The sequence below is a fragment of the Panthera uncia genome, chromosome F1 (assembly GCF_023721935.1).
Source record: "Panthera uncia isolate 11264 chromosome F1, Puncia_PCG_1.0, whole genome shotgun sequence".
In the NCBI taxonomy this organism is placed as follows: domain Eukaryota; kingdom Metazoa; phylum Chordata; class Mammalia; order Carnivora; family Felidae; genus Panthera; species Panthera uncia.
This window is the reverse complement of record NC_064813.1, coordinates 36723096-36746098: the sequence shown is the minus strand read 5'-3', so window position 1 is coordinate 36746098 and position 23003 is coordinate 36723096. Positions and strand designations below refer to the sequence as shown.

The following is a 23003-nucleotide window of genomic DNA, read 5'->3' as shown; positions in this document are numbered from 1 at the left end:
AGAAAGAAAGAAAGAAAGAAAGAAAGAAAGAAAGAAAGAAAGAAAGAAAAAGATTTACTCAGATTAGTGTTGGAAACATCACATAGAAATATGTGTGGTGATGTTACTGGAAATGAGTATTTTTGTAAAGTAAACAAGTAGACTGTCTGAGCTTTAAAAAGCCTGCCACGCTGCCTTAAGGTTAAAAATGCAAGTCTAGATATATCTAAGAAATTGTACTGTTTAAGTTTTTAGTTCTAAGTATGTTTTGATGCAAATAATTAAAAGATGCCTACGTCTTCAGTTAAAAATGAACATTTTGCTGAAGTGGTAATACTTAGGTTGTTTTCAGTTTCCATAATTAAATGCTACTTGCTACTTATTTAGGGCGTATGTTTCAGTCCCAGAACACCGAGGACAGATCTAAGTGACATCAAATTAAAAAAAAAAGTTACACAAAAATTTTGTGGTAGCTTTCATGTTTAATTTTAACTTGTGTTTTAGGGACTTCAGATTTAGTTAAACAGCATCATGATCTGTATTGTCTCTATGATTGTCATACTTGAAGTAAGGATATATAAAATATGGAGCACTACAGTATAATGAATGCAGACTTACGGAAATATTGCATTCTCTTAGCCAAAAAAGTGGGAGAAATCAGAACAAATGAGGATGAACGTGATTAATTTTCCTAGTTCTTTCATAAACTCACCTGTAAGAATTGGGTTTGATATGTCTTGTCTTAATGGTGTATGAAGAAACCCACGGCTGACATCAGAGTTTGTAGGTATGTGGTATGTGTATTCTTAACAAAGATATCTATGATCAAACACTGCAGAGATCATTAGGCTTGACATAAAACTACCTCTTCTAGAATCTTCAGGGACAAGGAAATTCAGCTGTGTGTCATGCCCCCTTTGCGTAGATAGTGGCAACGGATCTAACTCAATGAAAATTCAAATCAGAATGCACGAAAACACAATATTCCCAATCTGCTATTTATATTGCCAGATAAATTACATATGCACAACATTTTTCCATTGTTAATTTTTATGTTGCACAATTATACTAAATTTTGAATGGCATCTTTAGCAAAAGAAGCCAAGAAACATCCTTCGGCTAACAAAGGAAAAAGCCATCACATATGCTGGAGGGAACTTCTTCAGAACTATTGTAGGGGTTGCTGAACTACACAGTGAAAGATGTTTATGAATCAAAAATATATTTCATTTAGAAACTGCGCTGTGCTTTAGTATTTATCAGCTCCATAAAACACTTGATTTATAGTGGTCAGTCATAAAAGAAATGTAGAAAGAGAAGAAATGTAAACGAAAATCTTGTTAGAAGCAGTATTTATATAGATTGTGAAGTGACTGCTCGTTTTTTCAAGTTGAAGTCCCATTTTAAATAACATTTTTAGGACAAGAATTGGTTAACAAAATTGAACATTCACACAAGGCAATGTGCCATATAACTCAAAACACCAGTGCCAAAATGTTAGCTTGTAAGAGGGGATTCAGTGCTGGTCTGTAATAATTAGCCATGGTTTCTCCACCGAGAAGAAAAGCTCTCTTCAGATCTTAAGGGCTAGTGTGAATGTGGACATTTTAAGTATAAGAAAAGGAAATTTAATTCATGTTCCATAGTTATATGGCTATGATGGAAGACTTTGATTTCTCAAGTGGGTATCATGGAAATGATAATAACTATGATGAAATTATATTGTCTAAATAGGACTTAATTTCTTTCTAGGCCAGGGTTCCTCAACAGAGGCACTACTGATGTTTTGAACCAGATAATTCTTTGGCATGGGGGATTGTACATTGTAGCATTTTTAATCAGCATCCTTGGCCTCTACTCACCAGATGGTAGTAGCATCCCTCTCTCACCACAATATTACTAGGCGTTGCCCTTGGTTGAGAACCACATGTCTAGACATTTCTTATTTCTTCTCTTATCTCGATGGAAAATGAGTTATGTTGGTTTTTTGTATTATTCTTAATAGACACTTTCTGTAGAGAACTCTTATGTACTAAGTGAAGAAGCAGTCTATAATGAAATGTTTCTTCAGGATATAAAAATGTAGGAATCTCAATGATACATTCATTGCTTGAAATATTAATTTAAAAAAAAATTTGGTGATGTTTCTTCATTTTTGAGAGAGAGAGAGAGAACCAGCTGAGGAGGGGCAGAGAGAGAGAGGGAGACAGAGAATCCAAAGCAGGCTCCAGGCTCTGAGCTGTCAGCACAGAGCCTGATGTGGGGCTCGAACTCACAAAGTGTGAGATCATGACTTGAGGCAAAGTGGGACGTTTAACCAACTGAACCCAGGTGCCCCTGAAATATTAAATATCATATTAAAAATACATGAATTTGAATGGATATTGAATGTGAGCTCATACTTTGTACCATAGCTGAAAACTTGCGATGTAAGCCATGTAAATTAATAAAAAATGTTTGCCTTTGATTGGACATGAAAATTAATTCTGTGTATTATAGTTAAATATAGCAATACATTTTCAGAGGGGAATCATCATCTAAATGGACTGATAATCATGTATCTAAAATGTGAATCAATTATTTTTTTAACTAACAGCAATGAGATGGTATAGAAGTTATTAACTTGATATGTCTTTGGTATTTGAGGGGTTTTGGTGGAAATACATCAATAGAAGAGGAAAAAAATAACCTGCATGGAAGTCTAAGAAGCACTTCCTCAAAAAGAAATATTCAGGAAGCAAGGAATCCTGTTTTAGTCCATAGGAAAAAAATATGTTGATGGTATTGATCCATTGGTCTTCTGAAAACTGTGGAAGTCATTAAACCACTAAGTCTTAGCTTGGTTTAGCTTTAACAAAAAGCTACATGAATGATTTCAATACATTAAATGACATTTTATTTAGCTTTTGTATACAATGATAAATGTATTATGAGTGTGTGTGGCCTCTCCCATGAGTTCTTGAAAACACTGGGATGATTTGCCCTTTCTTCTTCATGGCACTCATGAACTTTTTCAAAAGCTCTTTAAGATCACTGACCTAAAGACCTTATACTAGATGATGTGGAGGCATTAAAATTTAAATATACCAATACTTACTTTTTATTACATTTTTCAGACTTGAGATTTAAAAAAAATCTCTGGATCTATGGAAGATAAAATAACAAGTTTGCCTTTTACAGACCTTGAGTTCTACACTAAGAATAGATATGGGCTGAGTTCCTTTCTAGTATGAATTGGATTATCACTGAACATATAGCCATGAATCTATAATGCCAAGAGTTAGACACAAAACTTGGAAGGGCTTATATAGCTCCAACTTGTAGTAATGAAATTAGAAGATACAGTTATGCTTATAGCTTTTTTTTTTCTTTATGAAAATCTCAGAGTAATGATGCTTTATTTCTGTATGTGCCATTTCCCTGGTAACATATAAGAGGAAAAGCGGATATGAGGACTTAGCATTGCTAGTGAATTTTAAAAGTAATAAAGCATTTTTATAAAGAAAAATATGTAGAAATTGAAAATACAATTTCCTTTACCAGTGCACTATGTCACCATTTCTTGCAATTTAATTTCTAAAGAATGATTTTGATGATCACACATTTTCTAGGTCGAAAGTTCCAAAAATTTTACTATATCAGAACTACTTGGAAGGTGTGTTAAAATATGGTTTGCTGAGTTTTCTGCCCACGATTTCTGATTGAATCGTTGAGGCCTGAGAACCTGGTAATTTCTTGCAGATAATCCAGGTAATCCAGGACCAAAAAGGCCCACTGCTCCAGAGACATGTATAATTTCAAGTATAGTTTCTTAGTGTGACTTGATGCCTTCCTCTTTATGGAAAATTGAAAAGGCTACAAAATATAAATACATTAAAAGAGTTGTATAAATTTTAGTTTATTCATTTGCAATAGACCAAATTAGCTTTGTCACTGGGAAGAATGACTTATGAGAGTGGATGTTTTCAATGTTTATTTATTTTTGAGAGAGAGAGACAGAGTGCAAGTGGGGGAGGGGAAGAGAGAGAGGGAGACACAGAATCCCAAGCAGGCTCCAGGCTCTGAGCCGTCAGCACAGAGCCCAGCGCAGGGTCGAACTCTGGAACAGCGAGATCATGACCTGAGCTGAAGTTGGATGCTTAACCGACGGAGCCACTCAGAGTGGAGGTTTTTAGTAAAATAGCCTTCACATTGCATTGAAAGACAGGAAACCTTAAAAGGAAAAGACAGCCAATAAACCACTCCCAAACAAAGATTTAAATTAGCTAAGAACATTAAAAAAATAAAATAAAAGTTTGCTTACAAGTGAAGTTTTATTTTCCCACACTAGCAAACACTTAGTTATCATTATAATATATCAAACATAGTATCAATCATATTTTTCCTTAGTCATCCTTTTTCCACCTTCCAGGAAAGAATTAATCATTCTCACCACTCAGTGTCCACCGTCCCAAAGTATGCAATAGCTCTTGTCCTTATAAATTTTATAGCTTAAATGTACAGCAAGGCCCTATTAATTCAATACTTTTGAATTATATATAGGTCCTACTATATTTAAGATGTCATCAAACTACAGAACATCAGGGGCACCTGGGTGGTTCAGTTGGTTAAGCTCTAACTCTTGGTTTAAGCTCAGGTCATGACCTCATGGTTTGTGGGTTCAAGCCCTGCGTCAGGCTCTGAACTGACAATGTGGAGCCTGCTTGGGATTCTTTCTCTCTGCCCCTCTTCAACTTGCTCTTTCTCTCTCCCTCTCAAAACAAATAAATAAGCTTAAAAAAATTTAAAGTACGGAACATCTAATATATTGAATAAATTATTCAGGATTCAAAAAAAAAAAATCCTCTCCAAAGGTATTTAGAGCTATCACCTATGGCTATAATGGTTGTGCCCTGCAGAAGTCTGGGAGGGACCATTGATATGGATGATGATGTAAATGGTACTTTCTGGAATTGTGCAATCAGGTGTTCCTTAGTCAGAAGTAATAGGGCAGGTTTAATAATGACATAACGTTCTTGTCTTAATTCCAAAATTCTACAGAATGGGGAGACGTGGCTTAAGAATTGCACGTGTGTTTCCGATTCTGTGTCTCCCTCTCTCTCTGCCCCTCCCCTGTTCATGCTCTGTCTCTCTCTGTCCCAAAAATAAATAAAAAAAAGAAAAAAAGTTGAAAAAAAATTAAAAAAAAAAAGAATTGCACGTGTGATTTACTTCTATTTAGTTGACTGCTATTAGCTCAGTGTGAGTCAATAGTAACATACGACTGCCCACAAAAACCATGAAAAACTTAGTGTTTCAGTGGGTTGGGTTTCTGAGGGAAAAGAAAAGTGTCTTATCTTCCCAGCCGGTAGAATGAATCCAGAAATGACCATTTCTCAGACACTATTTTCCATCCTGCCTTCTTTGTAGGTAAATCAAGGCACCAACTGTTAATGTTCATTTACAAAGAACCCTAATGATCTACACGCAGCATGATAATTGAGAACGTTAGACAGAAAAGCATGAAATTGTTAAGCTGAATTTTTTCAATTAATCCCAATGACCTGTGAACAAATATGTACTGGTTTTGCCAGTGAAATATGCCAAAATTGTGGAGTCTTTAATAGAAATATGACAACACAGCAGGGGAAGCTGAGAAAGGAGTTATTTTAGCTGAATACTGGAAAATCATCATCCAGTTTCCTCTGCTCAATCACTAATAATCACAGGCAGCCATAAAAGAGTTGTTGATTAATTAATCTGTGTCCAAACATTTTATTTTTTTCTTAATGCAGTGCGCAATCTGTAGTTCAGGAACACTTACAGTTAAAACTTGTTTGGTTCTTTGCCTTGTAAGACCGACTTTATCTGGCAATACCTATTAACCCTTACAGATGCTTTGTAAAACAAGCAATATAATGCTTTGAGAGTTCTCACCCTTTGTTTCTCCCACATTTTAATAATTCTGGCCCATCCTTTCCTCCGAAGCAAGATGTGGAGACACTTGTACATGAAGACCTAGTTTCTAATGTGCATATCCAAAGCACTGACATTGATGCTGTATCCATGGTTTTCAAAGGGGAGGGTAATCTGTGATAACAAAATTGTATCCCTTCCTTCCTGCAATTACCTCACTATCCTTACAGCCTTGACATCTGGAAACCCACTGCTACAGTAGCAGCTGTGATTCCTGTTCTACAGCAGGAAGTTAACTACACATTCCAGAGTGCCCTAATTGTTTTGATATTTTCTGGCTGCTTAAGAATTTTGGGTGTTGGAGAACACACTATTTTGCACCAACCACATTTGGGAACCAGACACCAAAGTATATCTTGTCACAATCTAAACCACTTAGAGGTGATGAAGGCTGTCGTTCTCTTTACAATATATAACTGTACGTTGTGATCAGATTACAGATTTGGCCATGTTAAACACAGCGCACTTTAGTGGAGAATTAAACCTGATTTTGTTCATAATCACTGTATTTTCCATAGTTTATGTGATGGTTTCACCTCTGCCACAATTTTCTCAAGTAATCAGCGTGGAAGAAGGCTTATCCAAAGATGTGTTCTTATATAAATATTTGGAAGAGGATTGATTAATTTAAGTTTAAAATTGATTCCCATAGTATTGTGAGAATCATGATGCTTTACATTTGCTCACATAGTGCCCCAGTTAACAGAGATTTGCAGATACTTATCGATTTGCTAGAAATCAAGAGATCTCCAAAAGAAGTGCACAATTATTAAGTTTTGGGTGAACACACTTGTATTTTGGCTTCATTAAATGTCCAAAACTATTTTGTGTTTTGAGCCAATGAAATCTATATATTGTTTATTCAGAATGCTTTTATTCCTTAGAAAGAATCGAAAGGAATACCTACTGTGCCTTTTTACTGTTAATTTAACATTAAAATGGCTACAAATAATAGTTGTCTTTATTATGAAAGAATTAGTACTTTTTTATTCATCAGATGAAGAATGAAATGGATTTTAGTAACACCCTACAATTACCTTATTAATGGAAATTATCACCAGTGATCTCTTAAAGCTAAACTCATTGGCTGCAAAACAGGTTGAGGATTGCTGCGATTCTAAGCATAACTCTGAACATAAAATATATCGATACATGACTTTTATTTAAATTACAAATTTTATTAAGATTTTCCACTTTCCTGTATTTCCTCCAGAATATGACGCTACCTCCCATTGTATATTTTTATTTGCGTTAATCTCCAATTCAGTCTTTCTTTTCGCTTAATTGCTTCTTCTGGAATTTTATATTCATAAGTGATTAAATTCCAATCTCAATCTCTCTCTCTCTCTCTCTCTCTTTCGCAATTAAATAGTTGATATTAAATAATTATTTATGCTGTCTATTCTAGTGACTACAATCTCTGATATTCCCTTGTGGTTAGAAATGTTTTTATACTGTGTTTATAATATATTTTCTGTGATATTGATTCTATGGATGCTTAAGCATCTTGTCAGTTTTATCCAACTGTTCTGATGATAACCAGTGGTTTGTGTGCCTTCTCCTACTATTTTAATACTCCAATGTATACTGAGTGGTTAAACAACCATAAAAGCAATATTTGTTTGCATAGCTATTGGTTTGTTTATCTTCACTGCTCCAGAAAATCTTGCTAAGCAATCTGCCTGGGGCTGATACTTGTAACCATTAGCAATTATGGATTCCAGAAAATTGTTGACATGAATTTTTTTAAAAACCATTTCAGAATCAGATACAAAATAGGCAGTGTTTTCCTAGGATAGTTTTCTTTTGTTGCCATTCACACTCTTGCCCTTCTTGCTATCTTCACCGTACTTCATTTTTCATCAACCTGCACCCAGTAATAGGAAATTCTCTATCAACCTTGGGTTCTTCCTTGACATTCATAGGCAGATGCATTATTTTCCAAAATTAATAAAGCAGAATTACTTTTATATGATGGTGTGTTTACACACCATTTGTGTTTTGCATGGCTTTGGGTAAAATGCCAGTGATGTACTTTTCATCGTCAAGGAATCCATGTACACAAAAGAGGCGTGCAGGTGCACCAGCTAGCAGGTGGGGGATTTCTGTCATCTGACAGCCACATTGAGCTCTGGGGGAGACACAGAAAAGAGTGCATGGGGTACTCTCTCAGGGAGGTTACACTCTAGAGTCTGTACTAATAATATGCCCCCGGTGGGCAACAAGAAAAGCTAGGCAATGACTTTTCAACAGAAACCTCTCCACTAGTCCTCACACTGGGACAGTGTGGACAAAAGAAGCCCCCATTTCTGCTGAATGCAAACCACTCTATGAAATATTTAGAACAGCATTAATGAAGAGTTCAATTATAGGCTTTGTTTTTTATTTTGTTTGCTTGTTGACGGATGTTTTGCAGAAAAGCCTGATGCATTTGGATTGTTTTACTTGGAGCATGATTTGCGCCAGAAATAGCACTGAATACGATTTTTCCTTTTTCTTTCATTTTTAAAATAACTTCTATTTTTCTAAAAAAAAACCTGTCAATCAAAGAGTTGACTTCTAGAATTTTGTTATGTCATGATATAACAAAAGGTATCAAGGAAGAAATAAATAAAAGGATCACTATTGATGCATAAGATGCTTCACCTGTAAACTATATCAAACCTGACTTTAGTAGTTGATTATCAAGATTTTAGTGGTTTATTGTCAGGATAGTATAAATTTGACAGCATAAAAATGTGATTTTTTTGACCACTAAAAATCTGCTTCAATCATCCCAAAATTTTCACCCAGAAGAGAAACTGGAAATAGTTCCTAAGCATGAGAATAGAAAATAGAAAAAAAAATGACATTTATGTAATATTAGATTCAATCTTGGCAAAAAAAACTCTTTTTTAAGTTTCTTTTAATGTTTATTCATTTTTGAGAGAGAAAGAGAGACAAAGTGTGAGCAGGGGAGGGGCAGGGAGAGAAGGAGACACAGAATCAGAAGCAGGCTCCAGGCTCTAAGCTTTCAGCACAGAGCCCGACGCAAGATTGAACTCACCAACCGCAGGAAGGTGACCTGAGCTGAAGTCGGATTGAGCCACCCACCTGCTTCTGGGCAAAAATATCTATTTTTAATTAATTATTTCTCATTATTTAAAATAAAAAGAGAACCAAAATATAAATACTTAAGACCTAAAGTTTACTTTAGGTTGTGGGAACTATCACTGGCACATTGTGGTCTAAAAATAATATTTATTTTTGACATGAATTTATTTACAATGAGCTACTAAGACTATGTACAAATCACAATGAGTGATTACTTTTGTCAGATTTTCCAAAGAATAAGATACAATGAATCTATTGTGAAAATCTCCCACATCATACTTTCCCTTAAAATGTGACATACACATTTACAACTTAAAGCCCCCCAAATTGTTAACATATCACAAGTTTTACAATAATTAAGAGTCTTACTCAGCAGAGAATTCACTGTGATTTTGCAAATGACTGTAGCATAAATTTTGTTGTAGATTATTAGCTACTGATTTTCCTCACGGAGGTCAAACGTGTGTTTATGTTCTGCTGAGTCTTACATGCAAAATATGTCCTTACTCTTTAAGAAGAAAAATGTATAGAAGAAGAAACTACAATGTACTTAATTCCTAAGATACAATTACCAGTAAACTGTACACATCAAGACATTTGGAATTAGAGTCTAGTCACTTTAAACCCAGATGTGTGTATTTTGAGCACATTTTTTGAGCCCTACATAGTCATAAAGTAACCTAAAATAACAATGAAAGAAAACTGAGCTCTGCTGATAAAATACACTTTACTTTTTATGTGGTGTTAACAAAATGACTTAGATGGAAAATGAAATCTGTCTTAGCTTAAGACAGAAGCACAAAGACATTTCCCTTCTGGACAGCAGACTTTGGCATTGAAAGATCAAAGGAACAATTTTATCTGCATTGTGACTACAGACCCAAAAATTTTACAGTATTCCTGTCTCCATGCTAGAGCTTATGTGTCTTTAATGGCATTTAAATTATAGCCCTTCTGCAGTCAAGCAGTCAAAACACCACGTCATCTGATGAGACACCATATTATAATCTGTCAGTATGTCTCATTTAAAAATTCTCCTATACTGTACTTGTCCTCATTTTTCTCTTTTGCTAGAAAAATTGAGCAAATTGTTTTTTAAACTGGGTTTATGAGTTGACCTAATCAAGCTAGATAAAAGGCATACTTTGGTTTATGTTATTTTAATTTAATTAATTTAGATCAATTTGTAACTTTTTTCTTCCTTTTTATTATGATAACCCCTCACCATATTTTTTGGTTGTTTGTTTTTAGGGTTTTAATCTTACATGTGAAATGATATATAGTTTACTATATACAGATATTAAATGAAAATAAAGAATGAGGGTCCATTAGAGAATAATAGCTAAAATATTTTTTCCTAAAGCAAAGTATTTTATGTTAAGCTAAAATATAATAGAGTGACTATTATATATAAATGAAAGGAGCTGTTGTCTGAAGTTTTGTGTAGCACACAATATAGATGGTGTTTCAAATGTCACTGGAGAGACAAGTTTTGAATGTGTAGCTTTAAGGTAATGTTTATTATAGTTATTTAATAATCAAAACTTTCTGAAAATGACTATTTCACTTAGAATATTCCTGCTGATAGGTAAATAAAATGTTACATTTTCTACAAAAACAGTAATTTTTTTCTCAAAAATATAAAAATTTTAAGAATTTTATTAAAAAGATAGCAGGAATATGTAATCAATTATCTTATACCTTAATTAATGCTATCCAAGATTTTATATATTTACAGAAACAAATTGATTCTGAAGTTTCCAAACAATTTTGAACTTTTATTGCTAATATTTTTTTCATGTGGAAAATCACAGAAGAGTATGCTATCTGCTACATATTGAGTAGGAATTAAGGGAATCACCAGACATACAAGAGGTTTGAAGAGTTGAGCCTCTTTCCCAACCTGGAAATGCCACAGATGCTTCCATATTTTACTTACATGACGAATTGCACAAGATGCTTACTGAGCATGGGACAATGTAATACATCACTTTTTCACAGAATCAGGAATGGATGTCTCTACGTTTAGCTGACATTTGACAAGAACTCTGGACAAGCATTTTATTTTCAGAATTTGGTGTAGGCTAAATAGAGTCATTTAGTACAATATTTTGATTTAAAATATGTATTTTTTCTTAGGTAGCAAAATATAGTGATTTTTAGGGGTGAAAGAAAAGAGTAAAATAAAAAATTTTCCATGTATGGAAAACAGTTGACTTTATATCCCCACTCTCTTCTACTCTGAAACCCAACATATATCCTAGAATTACTCTGGGAGTCTATTAATTGATAAATACAAACAGTTATATGCAACATAATGAATACCTATGTATCTACTACCCAATTCAAGAACTAGAACGGTACCCAAACTAGAACAGTACAAACAGTATTCTCTCTCCCTTCTTCCCCGGAAGTTACAGTTATCAAGGCCATTGTATACAGTTGTACAAAATGTGTACTTTACAAATATGCAAGATGTGTACTTTCATATCCAGCTGGGCCTGATATGAATGACGCCCTTTGAAGTATGCAGTGTAACCTACACATATTCTTACAATGGCTTTGCCACTTTTGCGGCTTGTTTTGTTATTATCTTTTCATATATGTAAGATAATTGTGCTTGTTTAAAACTTTGCAAAAATGACAACATTTTCTATAGAAAATGTTCATAGAACTAGCTTTTTTCACTTAAAATTATGTTGTTAAGGGTAATCTACATTGTTGCATATAATTATATGTTTGTTTACTTCACTGCTGTATAGTATTCAATTATGCAAATACCCTCAATTTATTTCTCTATTCTCTTCTTTGACATTTGAGTTATTGTCTGCTTTTCAATTGTATATGCTGTTGCTATAAATATCCATGTATACATCCTTTGTTGCACATGGGCAAGAAATGTTCTAATAGACAAGAATAGAAATTTCTGAGTCTTAAAACTTTTGGATAGAGCAAAGGCATATGTGAAGAGTAAAACTTAAAAGTTTTACACTGATGAGTGTATATAGAGAATATTATGATACTTGGCTGTACTTTGTATGAATACTCTTTATGTATCAGCATCAGTTTCATTCATAGGTAGCTATTTGGGTGTTCTATAAAATGCCTGCCTTGCTAATCAATAAATTATTCTAGTCCAAATCCATTATCTAGAACAGGAAGCAAATCCAAAAGCCATTTTGATTATCTTAACATAGATTAAATGAATTTATTTTAAACTCAGAAAATGGGGATTAGAATGAGATGATTCAATCAAAGCAAAAATGATCAATTTTACTCCCCTTTCCACATCCCATTCAAATTATTTTTGGAAATACTGAATACACACCAAAAACTGAAGATTGTGATTATAATTCTAAGTATAAGGTGGCAGAAAATTATACAGACAGTTAGGGGTGCCTGGGTGGCTCAGTTGGTTAAGCGACTGACTACAGCTCAGGTCATGATCCTGTAGTCTGTGAATTCAAGCCCCGCGTCAGGCTCTGTGCTGACAGCTCAGAGCCTGGAGTCCTGCTTCCGATTCTGTGTCTTCCCCTCTCTCTGCTCCTCCCCTGCTCACTTTCTGTGTCTCTCTGTCTCTCAATAATAAATAAACGTTAAAAAATTTAAAAAATATATAGACAGTTAATAGATGGGAGATATCTTATGGCGTAAAATGTATATAACGTAAAACTTAGATGACATTTAAGTGTACCTTTCGGTGGCATCAAATGCATTCACATCATTGAGCAGCCATCACCACAGTCCATTTCCAGAACTTTTTTCATCCTCCTAAACTGAAACTCTATACCCATTAAACAACAACCCTCCATGCCATCCTCCCCCAGCCCTGTCAATCGCCATTCTACTCTGTCTCTATGAATTTGACTACTCTAGGTACCGCAAGTGGAATCATGTGTTTGTCCTTCTGTGATTGACTTATTTTACTCAGCATATTCAAGGTTCATCAGTGTTATAACAGAACCTCCTCACCTTTTAAAGCTGAATAATATTCCACTGTATGTACACACCACATTTTGTTAATTCATCCATCTACTGATGGACAGTAGGTTGCTCCTACCTTTTGGTCTTTCGCATGCTACTTACATTAATAATGGAATACTAATCTGCAAAATGCTTTCTTATACTTTATTAATATTTGCCAGCACTCACAATGTGATGATTACTTGGTAGATGAGTACATATGTAGATAGAAAGATTGATGATAGATGATAGGTACATAGGTAGATAAATAGAAAAATAGATAGTGGGTAGATAAATAGATAGATAATGGAGAAACATATAACTAGTCATTCTGGCTCAACTTTTTTATACCCATTTTATAGAAGGGGAAACTGAGATTTTGAAAGGTTCTTCATTTAGAAAGTGGCAAAAGTCAAAGTTCAAACTTGGTCTTCTTAGTACCAAAGCCCATTTTAACCATTATAGATTCTGTCTTCCCTTAGCTAAGCTAATGCTCACCACAATACCATGAAGTCTATTGGGAAGTTGAGAGCTATTCATTTTCTCTTGAGGCATGGAGCTCTGAGAGATTAAGTCATTTGTTTAAGATTTCATAGCTGATAGGTGATACAGCAAAAAGGTCTTCTGTTCCATCCTTTACATTTCTTTCTCCACCCCCTTAACCTATGCAGCCCATGACTGGCATTAGTTTTTGTTGAGGTTAACGTATTGTATCCCAAAAGTTAAAGTCTGGGCCACCTACCTTAAATATACATTTTTAAAAATAAGCAAAGTATGTAACTTGTCCTATGCCATACTACTTTTCAGTGGAAGGAGCATCTTATTTTAGATTTGTTGAGGTTTTTTTTTTTTTTTTTTTTTTTAGTTTATTTATTTATTTTGAGAGACAGAGCACAAGCATGGGAGGGTCAGAGAGAGAGGAAGAGAGAGAGAGAAAGAGAGAATCCCAAGCAGGCTCCACACTGCCAGCGCAGAGCATGATGCAGGGCTCAAACTCACGAACCATGAGATCATGACCTGTGCCGAAGTCAAACGCTTAACAGACTCAGACACCCAGGTGCCCAGATTTTTTGGTTAAGGTCTGTTATATGAATTTGTTTTTCACATTTATTTGTTTATTTTGAGAGAGAGAGAGAGAGAGAGAGACAGTGAGTGAGCAGGGAGGAGCAGAGAGATAGAGGGAGAGAGAGAGAATCCCAAGCAGGCTCCACACTGTCAGTGCAGAGCCTGATGCAAGGCTCAAACTCACAAACTGCGAGATCATGACCTGAGCTTAAACCAAGAGTTAGATGCCTAACAGACTGAGCCACCCAGGCATTATCTGGACTTTTATCTCATCACACTTAGGAAGAATTACTGTGAGAAATTTTATTAAATATAAATTTAGGGTACATTTATGCTTTGGTAGTATTAAAAATACTTGTAAGCTTTGATGCAAATCCTACTAGTCCTGAGCTGATATGATAGGTGTTTCAAAACTGGATCCTTCAAAGGGTTCCCACAAAACTTGTCTTCACAGGTAACTCTGTATAACTAGCACTATTCAGGATCTTCCAATGTGCTAGTTTTTAATCCATGGAAAAAATCAGTGATTACTGCTAGAACTATTTGTAACTTCGCTATCTTTGAATTTTAGTAAATAGAAATGTTATTTGTGCATTAACACACAGGGAGGGAGGTATCCCCTAAAGGTCCTTACTCATTATTTTGAGTTAATCCAGTTTTTTGTCAAAGAACTGGGCTATAATTTCCACACATTCATATGCAAATGAAGAAGTACAAATGTAATGAATTTACCTTCTTTTTATATAGCCTAAAAATCCCCCCACTAGTCATTTTATCAAAATATCTGTGTCCTTTTCATTGTAACGTCTTTTCAAAAAGGGAGAGAAGCTCATTGTAAATGTTAAAATACAGAACTATATGAATGAAGTGCTTTTTTTTTTTCCTAAATCCAGACCCAAACCCTCTTAGGTTTCTATTAAGAAAACAGATATTACATCATCTTATTACAAGTGTGTTCGTTATTACCTCTCCCACTGCTGGGTTTCATTTCCACCTAGAGACATCTGTATATGAATCCTAACAGCAATGCCTATGCTATAAAGAGTCAAAGTTCACATGGCCCCTCTTTCCTGGAGAATGTATTATTATTATTATTATTTTGTTTAAAAAAATTTTTTAATGTTTATTTATTTTTGAGAGAGACAGAGACAGAATGCGAGTGGGTTAGGGGCAGAGAGAGAGGGAGACACAGAATCCGAAGCAGGCTCCAGGCTCTGAGCTGTCAGCACAGAGCCGAACGCAGGGCTGGAACTTATGAGCTGTGAGATCATAACCTGAGCTAAAGTCGGACGCTCAACCAACTGAGCCACCCAGGCGCCCCTGAATTATTATTATTTAATGAATTATTAAAGTAATCTCTACTTTTATCCAATTGATTTCACTTCCTCCACATTTTGATTTCATTAGCATAAAACAGAACAGGTCTTAATGATTACTTAAAACTAAAATCAAGGAAAGGAAAAAAATACTTTGTTGGTAAGAGATGGTTGGTAATCATATTAAAATGTTTTCAGATGCAAGCAAAGTAGATATACTAGAGAAAGATGGAAACATGCCTCTGTTTACACTGTCAATATAGACACTACTTTAAAAATACAAACATTCTGAAATATTTGTATAACACATTTAATTTCCAAAGGAGAATAGTTATGTGTTCTCATTTTTCCCCATTTAAATGAATAAACTTTGTTTTTCTCATGATGGGTTAGATAATTGAATAGATTTTTTTCCCACACAAAGTATAAATAGTTGTCTTCCAGATATCAACTTTACAAAAAGCCTGCCGTCGACAGCTAATATGGTTATGCATGGTTGGAAGATGTAGGTTCTGATCCCCAGGAGAGACTTTACTCGACTCCATTTGTTTTCAAGTTTGTGAAGTGGCCCTTCCTTTATAATGGTTCTCTTTCAGTCCTTTCCAAATATTCACTGTACACAAAAGGTACAAAAAAGGTACACAAAAAATGAGACCCAGAATGTGTTTCCAACTTTGAGCAATTTGAAGGTATGGCATATTCTAAATATATATATATATATATATATATATATATATAGACAGATGAGTAAAAGAAGACATTAATTAAAACAAAATATGGATGGTAGTCAAGAAGGCAGAGAAAGGGAAATAATATGGGGAACTAATGGGGGGTTTCTGTGGTCACTGCGTAGGAAATATCAGGATCTACTGGGAAGGGGAACATAAAGTTTACAGATGACCTATTAGTTTACTTCTGTAAAGCTCACTACTTAAAGCAAGGCAATAATACTGTTTAAAAAATATATACAAAGTATGTTACAGAAATATAGATACATGTGATATACACATAAACGCATCAAAACCATCAGTGCAACAATCCCTTTTTTCTCAGAAACAATGACTAGGATAGACACGAATGCCATTTTCTGGACCCAGTGTATTAATTAGTAAGCACTGTAGTAATTTCTAGAACTTGGTCACTCTTCTTCATGGTGATAACTTGGTTTGGCTTAGGCTTTATTGATTCAATGTGTGCTAACTACTTAGATATGAAAGTGGCTGGAATTTTCTAATACAATCAAAGTCCAGCGTACCTATGCTTTTTTTTTTTTTTGTATCTGTGTTATATGTATTCTTTTCTTTTTGACTTATCTGTCCAGAAATGGATTTCTACTAAACTTTCTTAGGTGTATTTTGCAAGCTATTGCTGAAAAATACATATTAATTTTGTATTGGCCTATACTGTAGATGTACTAATGTGCTAATGGCCATGTGAATTATATACAACAACTCCAGGAGACAAACACGATCTCCAGTTACAAGTGAAGGGCGCACATGGGGTATCCAACATGTGAGTCATCAAGAAATGCAATACTGTGCAAATACTGGCAAATCACATAGCCTGTAAAGGCAGCTTTTGAGCTTTTCACACAGATGGCTGTTGTGAAGCATAACAAGGAGTAAGGAAGAGGAGGACGTAGGGGAAAGGAAGGGAGGGGAAAATAACATGGTGGTGGGGGGCTCTCTGGAGGCAGTTTTCATTGTTCCTTAATTTCTTGACCACTGAACCAACCACAGAAGGGAAACTTGCAACCTTTTTTTTTTTTATAATTACCATTCTCATATATACATAATGCCACTTGAAAATTCAAAAATTGATCTTTTCAATTTAGAATGATTCCTTTAAGTTGTACACTCTCTACACTATAAGGTGATTTGGGGTGTAAATTTCTGTGTTGCTTATTTAATGTTGTCCTCCACTCTGTGATAAGCTACATGAGAGCATGGACCATAGGACTCACGGTTTACAACGACCTGGTGCAGGAAAGAAAGAAGGGAGAAAGGAAGGTCTTCTAATGGTATTTTAACATCTGTGAAATGTATTCACTTTTTAAAGCTCAGTCTCTTCCTTGTCCTCCTCATCTTGAAACAATTCGTGTCAAAGAAAGCCTCTTAGCACACACACACACACACACACACACACACAAATAGTAATTGTTGCTGTAGCCCATAATGTAGATATACCAGTGGTCATATGGAAATATATACAACAACGCTGGCAATTCTGTGTAGAAACTGCCCGTACATTCAACTACCTGTAGAATAGGGTCCAAACTCCTTATTAAGATGCTGAAAGCTCTTCATACTCATAAACTGAGCGTCTTCAAACATCCCCTTGGCCTCTGTCCTCACCCTGTGATCCATCCATATTGGCCTAATATCTGTACACTATTTCCCTAACACATAAATTGTTAAACCCTGTTGCCTTCTCTTCAAAACTCTTCAAAACTTTTGGAATGCCTCTGTTTGTAAACTTTTCTTTGCAGGTAATTTCTACTCACCTCTTAGGGAACAAGAATTGTTCAAAACTTCCCAGAGCATTTTCAGGGACTTTATACTTAGAGAACAGAGAACATTAAAACAGAAAAGCATTTAGGGACTTTCTAGCCCAGCTGTTCCATTTTGCAGTTGAGGAAACTGAGACACAGTGAGAGGATACTGCCCCAGATCACACACTAATGAATGATATGGCCGAGACTACCTACTGGTCCCTTGCCAATCTCTTCAGTGGTGATCACAACTGCCTTCAATTCAGACAATTCTGGAATTAACCTTGAGAAAAGTGTTAATCTTTCTGAGTCTAAATTTAAAATTGGAAATAAATAGGTAATCCAAATAGTTCCTTTCTTTCTTTTCATAGTCTTTTGTGGTTCCAAGTTCAGCCATTTAATCTACGTGCCATGTAGACTTTCTAACTTTCAAAAAGAACTGGGTTATAGCAGCAGAAGACAGTAGTTAGCACATAGACTATAGGGTTAGGGGGTTTTGTTGTTTTTTTTTTTTGTTGTTGTTTGTTTGTTTCTGGTTCGACTCTTAATCCACCTGGGTACTTTGGGCAGGTTACTTAACTGCTGTGCCCCAGATTTCTCATTTGCAAACAGAGAGCAATTAGCTAATCCATTCAAACATGCTTAGTTATAGCTTTCTGTTCTAGGCTTTGAGGGTTTGGCAGGGAACCACGCAGAGAGAAGCCCTGCCCTAATAAAGCTGCCACTCCAGAGGAGAGATAATCGACTGAAAACTATTCCTGCCCTCATCTTCCTCCAGCCCAGAGTGTTCTTTCTTCGGCCTGGGGTTTCCTTCCTGCAGCTGTCTTAAGGGCTAGCTTCAGCCCAGCATTCAGGTTCTTATTTACAAATCACTTTCACTGTCCACCTGCTTTACATTTCAATCCCACCCTTGTCCAGTAGTTCAATTCCCTTTCCTTCTCTATTTTTAAAATTAATGATTCCTTATTGCTAACATACCATATATACACACACACACACACACACACACATGTGTATATATATATATATATATATATATTATTTATTTGCCTAGTTTTGCCTTACTCAAATATAAACTCCACAAAGGCAGGGGCTTTTGTCTACTTTATTCTCTGCTACATCCCAAGACCCTAGGCCCATCTTAGTATGGGCCTAGTGTGGGCCTGGTATCTATCAGGTATTCATTATCTATTTATCAATAACTGCATTAATATCTAGCCTAACTTCCTATGGTGACATATGCAATTAAGCAAAATAAAACACAGTAAGTGTTCAGAGAGATCCGGGCACTATTTTAGAGAGAGTAGTGAGGGAAGGCCTTACTAAGAGGGTAACCTTTGACAAGAGACATGAAGGAACTGAGAAAAATAAGCCATGGGAATAACCGATGGTCCAACATTCTAGAGAGCAAGAACAGCCTGCGCAAAGGTCCTGAGGCTCATTCATATTTGACATGCTCTATTCATGACAAGGAGACACAAGTGACTAGGGCAGAGTGAGTAAGGAGAAGAGAAGTAGGAGACAAAGTGAGAGACACCATTTAGACCATTTAGACCATTCATGTAACCCCCAGTGAGGACTGTGGATCTGATGACAAGAGAGTCAACCAAATTGAGGTGCAGAGATATGCTGTGAGTTGAAGCAAAATCTTTGACGTGTACACGTATTCAATACAAGTTATTTGCTGTATCCCAGGGATAGATTCACACTTATAAGTTACAAATGAAGGCAACGAAAAGAACAAAGAAATGAACATTCAATTTCCTTCCCAATTTCTACCCTTTATGACAACAACAACAACAAAACACACAGAAGGCAACTTAGGATAGAAAGGAAAGGGACATGTGGAAAGTTTATATATATATATATATATATATATATATATATATATATGTATGTATATACTGGGTCTATATATATACCAGGTGGGTCATAGTTTTATTTTTAAAAAGGCATATCACATGTAGCAGTCACACTCATAGAGCCTGAAACATTTTAGTTCTAGTCGGTGTTGTGGATTTTTCTACACTTACATTACACTCTTATAATATACAGCTGTATTTTATCAAATAATCAGTTAATGAAATGACAATAGGTTTCCATCACAGAATTTGTTTATCCCAAACTACTGTTTGATCTCACAAACACACCAAAACATTACCAGCCAGACAATTAACCTCTTTAAAATATCCCCCCTTGGAGGAAATGATTTTTTACTGTTGGTAATGTCAGTCCAAATTCAGTATATGTTAATATGCATCCTAAAGCAAGAAAGTATGTGGTAACACTAGTGTTACCACAGACTAAAAGCTGTGCTTTACTATATGCCTTATTGATCAAGATTTTGTACTAATTAGTTTTTACCTTCAGCACATTCTCTGGAATTTTCAATAAATCTGATGGCATTTATGGAGAGATCATTTTCAAATCGCATAATAATTAATTCATTGTCAAGGTGGCAACAGATTCAGTGCAACACCAAAGCACGTTCTTTCAACCTTGCCAGGGAAAGAAGAAACCGCTTTCTTAAAAGACTCAAACTCGGAGTCTTTGGGGGTTTTTAAAATTAAGGGCCATACTTATACTTCATTATTTAGTCCAATTCTTGTGTAATAGCGAGCATCTAATACATTTAGCAGATTATATTTGTCAAGCTATAAAAGCATATGCTATATTTAGTTCCAACAAGATTTGTAGAAATCAGTTGAGATAATTCACATAGAGTTAGTAGAACACGTAGGCTTTTAATTATTTTCCTTTTGTCCAAAGGGCACAGCAATTGGGCAGACTGCCTACTATACATTATAAATTGATTCCATTTGTCCTGAAACCTTGTTCATTATTTCAGTACTTTGAATTTTGGCCGCCTTAATTAATCTCTGTGTTATAATTCAGGCGCTTGAACCTCTAGAAGGGCTGCGTTCTCCCAGCCTATAATCACACCCTCAGACAGCCAAGTGCTACGAACAATGGCTCCTTCAGCCTGTCGGCTGTACCTCGGCTTCCGTGGAGACAGACTTTCTGTCTCTGATTTGTGTGCTGAGGCCTCCTTGAGAGAAATGCCTGGGTGAGGAAATGCACAGCCTTAAGGCAGATTACTTGCCTTGGTCTTTGGTGCTATCACCTGAACGCTGTCACTTGAGCACTGGTGGAGAGCTAAAGAGGAGCCTTAGAATGGCCCCTGAAAGACAAAACACCCCCCCCCCCCCCCCCCCCCCCCTCGGCCGCGTCAGGTTACATCTGCTTTTGAAAAAATCCAAGTGCTGTGAAACTGTTGTTCTCAGGGATCTTGCTGTCGTTTCCTTACCGTAGCCAAGGAGCCTGGAGCAAAGGGACGTGGGTAGGTGCACCCTGCCTCCTCTGACTCTTCAGAGTAAAGGGTCAGAAGTTTCCATCTCGCAATTCATCCTCAGAGTTCTCTCACTGCATGTAAGTCCTTTTCAAATGAATGGAAAAGTATTTTTAACTTCAGTTGTTGTTCACATAGAATGGGAAAAAAAATGTGTTTCATCTGACCTCTTCTGATTAGTTTCCTTCTACTTCATATAATGATGCAGAGAAATGCCTTACAATGAATTCTGTGTTCAAACAGACAACAATTTACTTGTCACCTAGTGCTTCATATATTTCTGGAAAATCTATTTCGTAAATCTTATCAAGAAATCATAGAGAAACCTGGCACATTGTTTTGCTTATTGATTCTTCTGGTGATTGTAGAGGTAAGAATAGGGCCATGACTCTGTCACAGAAAAGGACAGGAGTCCAGGATGGCTCTCGATGCCTGATGTTATAGAGGACTGCAGACCTCTGAAATGAGTTTTGTTCTTGGTTAGACAAAGCTACAGAAAATTTGCTATTTTCCCATTTTTATGGACATCCCCCTTTTCTCCTATTCTGTTTTTCTATATCTTTAGAAGAGTTTTATATTTTAAGAATCCAATTATCTATATTTTGGTGTGTTTAGATTGGGTTGACGGGAAAAGGCAAGAGACAAAGCCATAAATAGCAAAATTCAAACTAGTGTAATATAATAGCTAACCCATAACCTAAATATCTATATTAATAATACAGATTGGGAAATGTCTCTCACAATATATTTTCAAATTATCTCCCATATAGAGCTAGTAGAACTTGAGCTTTATAGTATTTTTTTTAGAAAATCAATAGAATAATGGGAAAATATACAGGGAAAATTCAATTTTAAGGTCCAATGTATAATCCTGTGGGTAATGTATTCTTTTGTTTCCAAGTTATGCCTCACCCTTCTTTATTTCAAATGTTGAAAACTAATGTAACTATTTTTTGAAGAAGAAGAAGAAGAAGAAGAAGAAGAAGAAGGGGAGGAAGGAGGAGGAGGTGGAGGAGGGAAGGAGGTGGGATGGGAGAGGGGAGGAGAAAAGAGGGAGAGGAAGAAGGAGAAGAGGAGGAAGAAAGAAGACAAAGTATCCAAGGATTTAAGAATTAGATAAAAAAGTGTTTTATTATTATTATTATTGTTATTATTATTTTCTTTTTTGAGAGAAAGACACAGAATCTGAAGAAGGCTCCGGGCACCGAGCTGCCAGCACAGACCCCAATGCAGGGCTCGAACCCATGAACCATGAGATCATGACCTGCATCGAAGTTGGACGCATAACCGACTCAGACACCCAGGCTCCCTGATAAAAAGTTTTTACTTATTATAAAACATAAAGCATTCAACTTCTTGCCCCAAAGAAAAATACCAAAGGAACAAGTCCAGTAAATATCCTTGCTCTTCTAAAGCAAAGTGAATGGAAGTTTGTTTTATGACATTTTGAGGTCAAATGTATTTCCTAGTGGCTTTTGGGAGATGGGAGGGAAGGGCTGAAGGGAGAGATTGGCTGTCCATGTGGCATGTGACACCAGTGTGATGACACTAATGTGAAGGAACTGCAAAGTTCTAGATTCTTTTTTTTATTTTTTTTTTAAAGTTTATTTACTTTTGAGAGACAGAGAGAGATACAGAGCATGAGCAGGGGAGGGGCAGAGAGAGAGGGAGACACAGAATCTGAAGCGGGCTCCAGGCTCTGACCTGTCAGCACAGAGCCCGACGCGGGGCTCGAACTTAGGAACAGTGAGGTCATGACCTGAGCCGAAGTCAGACGGAGCCATGCAGGCGC

The 23003-nt window shown here is 35.9% G+C and overlaps 1 long non-coding RNA gene across 1 annotated transcript in view; it reads left to right on the top strand.

The window, feature by feature from the left end:
• The window catches only part of LOC125925373 (uncharacterized), a 63629-nt gene extending 41074 nt beyond the window's left edge, over nucleotides 1–22555 (top strand). Inside the window, exon 3 of the long non-coding RNA XR_007458811.1 lies at nucleotides 22384–22555. This is a non-coding gene — a long non-coding RNA (uncharacterized LOC125925373). The remainder of the gene's footprint in view (nucleotides 1–22383) is intronic.
• Nucleotides 22556–23003: the final 448 nt, after the last annotated feature.